This window comes from Rhipicephalus microplus, chromosome 1, assembly GCF_043290135.1.
Source record: "Rhipicephalus microplus isolate Deutch F79 chromosome 1, USDA_Rmic, whole genome shotgun sequence".
Classification (NCBI taxonomy): Eukaryota; Metazoa; Arthropoda; class Arachnida; order Ixodida; family Ixodidae; genus Rhipicephalus; species Rhipicephalus microplus.
In genome coordinates, this window is record NC_134700.1 from 285,239,027 (window position 1) to 285,245,908 (window position 6,882).

A 6,882-nucleotide genomic window follows, 5' to 3' on the forward strand; every position below is an offset into this window, starting at 1 on the left:
TCAAAATACTCAAAGAACCCGAGGCTGGTAAATAATCTGCGTCGCTGTGCGACTGGCTGGGAGGAGAGTTGCCGTTTACAAGGAGTCATTCCGCGCCGAACGGCCGTCCGCCGTATGCGCCATAGCGTTTGCCTTTCGGCGCCGCCTTGGCGGGTTTCCCGCTCCTCTCCCCCCCCCCCCCCCGCTCACCCCGGCCAGCGTTGCTCCCACAACGGCGGCGTAGATAAGCGAAGAGTTGCGTCACCGAACACCTGCGTGGACAGCTGCGGCGCCGCCACGCCGCCGCCAGTGCCTCCTCCTTCTCTCTCTCAACGTTGCTCCATCTGTCTCATCGTCTTTCAAATGCGTTGCGTTGGTCTGGGGTCTTGGTCGCTGTGTGTGTTCTAGCGAACAGGCGCATATTCAATGGTGGTCACGCATGACACCGTGTTCGAAGTGACGCTCGGATTAAGGAATATTCATGGAGTGGCGGACACGGACAACGTGGGCCTGTTAACGGTGAGTGTACTGTTTTCGTAGGTAGTAATCATACAGCGCTAGCTGGGCGCCTGCAGCAGCTCTGCCGAAGTAGGCTGCCAGCCATTTACAACAGCATGCGTTCGCGGGCCTGTTGCAGATGCCCGATTAAACGTGTGACTTAACGAGTTCACACTGCTATGCGCGATGTTGTGTAAGTGCCTGCATCACTCATACAGTGAGTGATGTGATCACTTAACAAGGGCGGGATTAGTTGCTGATCGCACTTTGTCTCTACACTGCACAAAGTGATTGATATTGTTTTAAGATGTGCTTTGGGCTACATCGTAATAACATTTCTATTAATACTCAAATGTGCAACGTGCTTCTGTAGGTGTAAGCGTAAAAAAAGAAAGAAAAAGCAAAAATTATGTACAGAGGCGCACTGTACGAAATGGCTTTTTTTTTTTGCTTAAAGACGGTATAGTTGGAGGTGCTGATATGCCGCGATGCTCCCAGCACGTGCGCCTCGGTCTTTTAAGCTATTGAGGACAAGTGCCAGCAGCAACAGGGAAAGATCTAGCAGACTTCCAAATGCGCGTTGTTGTGGCCATCGCCGTGCGTTGTTTTCCCTCGTTTCTGTTTGCTGTTTTCGTGCTTCGCTTTCATCTGCGATAATGTTCGGCGTTATAACAGAATCGAGAGAGTATACGTGACTGTTGGAGCTATCTGCGGTTGCTCTAGCATAAGCCATGGCTGCTGCAACGTAGTCGGTGTCCGCGCGCGTTGCCGCGTTCGAGCGCTCTTACTTGCGTGATTGTGTTTAACTGAGAATTTAGGCACGGGTTACGTTTGTAAATTCCGTAGTCAATAATCGCGAATAGCGTGCCCCTGATTGCCATCAGAGGATGGGCTTGGTTGTCGAAATATGCCAGACGCTTTTTCTGAAAGCAAGCTTTGAAAATTTTTTTTTAAAAGAAGTACTTTCATACGTGCAAGGCAGTACCTATTGCAGGCCCGCAACTCTTTAAAAACTGGACGAGCTATCACATCTTTTATCAAATTACAATGAATTAAGATGATTCAATTATAGATGACGAATTTCTGTGCTAGATTAGGTGCACAAAACACATGTTCGCAGCCCTACGTCTAGAAAGCAGGCAAATAGGAAGCACAGCGTCAAATGTGGATTAGATTCCATTGACGGAGCGTCTTGTGAGGGTAGAAAGAACGAGAAAATTGTTCATTTTTGATGCCCTTATAGAGGCAGTCAGAATTGCACTGATTGGTGACTTGTAATAATTCCTCAGATTGTTAGAGGCGTGATTAAAGTCAGTAAATCTTTTACTTTTTCTTTGCAGACCTCTTCGCTAGTGCCACGCCCAAGATCATTTGTTCTCATGTAAAAGAGAAAGCAGAGATGTCTTCACTGTTTGTACATGAAGAGGTGAGTTTCTTGTGCATTTTGATTAATGTTATATGTTCTGAGCGTTGTACTTTAGGAATTGTTTTTCACACTGGCTCACTACCCTATAAGGAATTTGATTCTTAGGTGAGTTCAGGCTTTCGTAAGTGCCATTTTCGAGCTGTAGTCTTACACTTCACCTCATTTCGGGAATTTGCTGTATGCTGGAAAACTCTTATCTTTATCATACGAAATTATTAGAATGTATGGGTTGTATGCTTCGAGTTCAGTGTAATGTCAATTACACGCCATTTCGAAGGATACACACTACACATTCTTTATATATGGTGCTGCCAGAACAGCACGAACATCCTTTTAAGAGAAGTCATATTTGCTCTTATTACAGGATGAGAGGGTGCCGCTGACGTCCTGCGTAGTCTACCCCCCGGCCCCAGTCTAGAGCAAGCCTACTTCCTGAACCTCCACATGGATAACCGAAAAATCTTCCGTGTCAGTAATGAGGAAGAAGAGTGACAGCACTGATGAGTTGATTTTTTTTTATTTTCAACATTGTCTACGGCCGCAAGGCCTTTAACAACCACCGTGATTGAGCGGATTTTTCTCGGCGTGAGTTTGGAGTTTATCAAAGAAGTTGTTCAGGCAGTACGACGCTGAAAGTTTTAGTGTCACAATGCCTGAACAACTTTTTCTAGTGTGGTTATGGTAGATGAACAAACATTGTTATTTGTGTAAGTTATTTTGCTTAAATATAGCTGGGCCATTCCATGCCAAACGTCCCAGCCACTTTGGCGACCATCTGAATTGTATTTGAAAAAAAAGTGCTGACTTACTGCGTTGAAAACAGTGAACTGCTAGAATATTTCAGCGAGAAAAAAAGTTTTGTTCATGTGGCTGGCATTATAACTTCCTGGCATAATGCCGTCTGTGTGCTGTTTGTGGAAAATTTCGTTTTAAAACTACCGCTTATTTTTTCTAAAGCAAATTCGGTCTACCTGTTAAGTAAATGTGCTTCTGTAAGGTATTTGAAGCTCAATAGTAATAGTGCAATTTTTAGCCACATTCGTTTCCAAGAATAAAGCCAAAATGTGTTATGTTTGCATTTTTTATTGCAAAATTGCACTTTGTATGAATATCTGAGCAGTGAATATTTACTCCACAGAAGGTATATTTTGAGGAAAAAATATCTTTAGACCTCTCAAGCTGCTGAAATATACGAGAAAATATCACGAATTTCACAAAATTGTGATTTTTGTCCGTATTGAGATGCAATTTGCTCCATGTTGTGATACAATGAAAACTCATCATTATATCTAAATTGTAAGAAAATGAAATTCTTTCTGTAATAAAAATCTTATCGCAAAAAGGACAGGAAAGAGCGCTGTCAACTGAATTTTATTGAAGGTGCTACGAGCGTTTTTATACTGAGCACAAGACCAGGGCTCATCTGCAACAACACATGTGTGACCATGACAAAATAATTTTAACCGAGAAAAGAATACTCTTTTTCGGAAAAGATAAGTGAAGGTGTACTGATGCATTGATCCTTGGCCTTCCTGATAAAGAGTTCTAAAATCTCTCATTTTTCTGCTTGCTTTTTTTTCAAAAACCATGTTTTATGAAACCTAGGACTACACTTACATTCTTTACGGTGTCCGGCCATGAGACTACTATAGCTCTTCTTAACATTTAAAGCATGCTGTCTTGCTTGATCATTGAAGCATTGCCCAGTTTGTCCTATGTTTACTTTTCCACATGTTAGCGGTATCTTATACACATTAGATTGGCATTCAGTAAACCTATTCTAGTGACGAATGGTGCAAGATTGACTATTCCTGTTGCTGTAAGTACATGCACTTTTTAAAGCTTGCAAGGGGTGGAAAACAACAATGTCATATCTGCTGGCTCTTTTCCTAAAATTGTGAGACACCTTATGTACGTAGTACCGTGTGACATGCAAAGGTGATTGGTCATTCTCTTTTTCTTTTGGTCCTGCTTCCTTTAACTTTACTTTCTGCAGGAGGGTTTCACAAACAAGTGTGATGATGCTGTTGGGGTATTGGCTGGTGCTATCAGCCCAGGAGTGCTAAGAATGTTCTGCCTTTTGATAGTGGGCATTTAAAATTAGTAGAAAGAGGAATTGATACCACATGTACTCAGGCCACCCTTCAGAAGTCATGTTAGCACAAGGGTGAGGTCAGGTTTAAAAACCAGATTAAAAGACTAAAAGATGCTGGGTATCCCAACAGAATCATCACACCCGTTTGCAAAACCCTCCTGCAGAAAGTAAAGTTAGACAGGACCAACAAAAAACAATGACCAAAACCTTTGCATGTTATACCACATCATGTGTCTCACAATTAAAAAAATAGCCAGCAGATATGATATTAGCGTGTTGTTTTCCACCCCTTGCAAGCTTTCAAAAGTGTGTGTACTAAACAGCAACAGGAATAGTCAATCTTGCCCCATTCGACACGAGAATAGGTTTACTTAATGCCAATTTAATGTTTGTAGAAGTATTTTTTATCAGGTAAACCAATGATCAGTGCATCACTACACGTTCACTTATCCTTTCCGAGAGGGAGTATTCTTTTCACAGTTAAAGATTATTTTGTAGTGCTCACACGTGTCGTCGCGCATGAACACGGTTCTTGTACTCCGTATAAAAGCGCTCGTAGCACATTCATTAAATTCAGTTGACAGTCGGTGCTCTTTCCTGTCCTTTCTGTCTCTTCCGAAAGTTGTCGCGCTGTGACTAGCACACAACCACGATGAACCAACTCTCCCAAATTAAGCTCTTGTTACGTAACACGTAGACCGAGTTTCGTATGAAAAGAAGGAGCGGTGCTTTTAAAATAAAATTTTTCACATACAACACCTAAACGGCATTCCAGGAAGTTCAGAAGGCAGCCACGTGACCAAATATTTTTCCTCTCCTAAATATTCCAGAAGTTCACTATTTTCAATGCAGCACGAGTTTTTCGAAAACATTTGAGATCGTTGCCAAAATGGCTGGGACATTTGGCATAAAGTGACCCAGCTGTGTCATTAGCCATAATTATGCAGTACCTCTTTTGTTTTTTGTGTGTTTTGACTCAGTTTTGTGTTCGTTTTTAGCTTATTGTGTTTCTGATCATTGTATTGGTTTCTTAAGTATTCGCTAAAGTTATATGTGCAAAAACCCGTATATGTTTGCATGTACATGATTTCTCATAACCAATTGTTATACATCCAGGAATACAAAGCTTAATCCACTGTGATTATATACATTTGAAAACACTATCCATATATATTTTTGTGTGCATCACTTCTTGAGAACGATTGTGTACATGAAGGCGTATATAGTGAAATCATTGTGATTGTATATATTTGAAAGAATCATAAGTATATATATGCCTGTATTTCATTCCTATTAACCGATTGTGTACATGAAGGAGTATTAAACTGGAAACCACTGGGATTGTAGATACTTGAAAGAATTATAGGGATATATTAGCGTATATTTCATTTGTAGTCTCTATGTACTTGAAGCAGTATACTAAACTGAAACCAGTGTAATTGTATGTTGCAAAGAATTGTCAATGAAGTGAAACTGAATAAATATATTAAACATTTGAGGGGTTGCATGTGTAGTGTACGTATACGTGAACGTATATCTGGTGAAAAAGTTGTGTGGCAGAAGAAAAGTTTGTTTTATTTGCCTATTAAATAAACGCAATATGCAAGGGCAGCAAGGCTTCATTTTCTGTAACGCACATTATGCATATACTGTGAAGTATATATAGATCCAGCACAAGTTCATACACGATGGCACGCGTTTATATTTTTGCCGAGACGCAATGAATGGAGCTCGACAGGTGGCGCACAATTGATAATGAGGACCACTTTCTTCAAGTAGTGTGTAATCAGTGCATGCTGATATCTATTAGTGCAGTCTAAAAGAATACTGGCACCCCTGCCATGGGCACTCAACACCCTTGTGCACCCTTCTCGCACCCTCCTCAGAGGGTGCTAAAAAAGTGATGGACATCGAAGGCACCCTTCCTTAAGGGTGTTTTTTTAACACCCTACAGTTTTTTTACATGTACACCCTATTCTAAGGGTGCATGAAAAAGCACCCTCTTTGGAAGGTGCTGAATTAACACCCTTAGGGTGTCGTCCACGGGACAAGCTCATTTACACCCTTCTGGGTGTAAAAATTTTTACTGTGTAGGTGGGCTCCCCCTTAAGTGAACCCATTGGCGTCAGCCGTATACTATAGCACGGGCACGCTCAATCAAGGCCTGTTAAGTTGTCAGGTCAGATCCCAGGAATGATTGGGTAGAGGGGTGAGGTTTGGGGTTCTTTAGCACGCCCACACCGTGTGGAAAATTTCACAGAAATTTTGCTCATAGTACGGGCATTTCCCCGGGCAAGCGGCGTTGAAGCGTTTTAGGACTGCCGGGCACAATAGAGTTTTGGTGTGAAGGCGAAAGAAGATTACTTATCCATTTCCGTTCGTGTGTTCGCGCCATCTAAGTATACTCTCATCTGAAGAAGGAAGAAGTATAGGCGCAAAAAAAAAAAAAGGCGGGGGGATCATTTCCGGACCTTGGCATCGGCGCAACGTGCGAGATTGGAATTTACGCGAAATATGTGTGTTATCATAATCTCATAGGCTGTGTCGGCAGTCTTTCAAAGAAAGCATCGATAGAAAGGAAAGCGCTTTGAGCGGATCGCCCGATAAGATAAGGCCGTCTCACATTTCATTCGGGGCGTGTTTCGTCCACTGAAGCTATCGCTTCAGCCGTTGTTTGCTGTCATTGATTGACGCGACGAAGAAGTTTCGGGGCTATTCGGTTCCCTGCACACTCTTAGGGGCGATTCGTGGAAGTGAAGCAGGAGTTGAGAGGGTAGCAAGATGAAAAAAGTACCAGAAGATGAAACGATTTTGTTATACTTACAACATAGGTGGACTTTATCGCTATATGGCGTAGGACGCATGCTTTCAGTGGTCACGCCCT

General features: G+C 42.2%; 1 long non-coding RNA gene across 1 annotated transcript; it reads left to right on the forward strand.

Moving 5' to 3' along the window:
• Positions 1–323: 323 nt before the first annotated feature.
• Positions 324–2,492, forward strand: LOC142818064 (uncharacterized). Its single transcript, XR_012895532.1, has 3 exons — positions 324–498; positions 1,818–1,903; positions 2,268–2,492. It is a non-coding gene; the product is annotated as an uncharacterized LOC142818064 (long non-coding RNA).
• Positions 2,493–6,882: the final 4,390 nt, after the last annotated feature.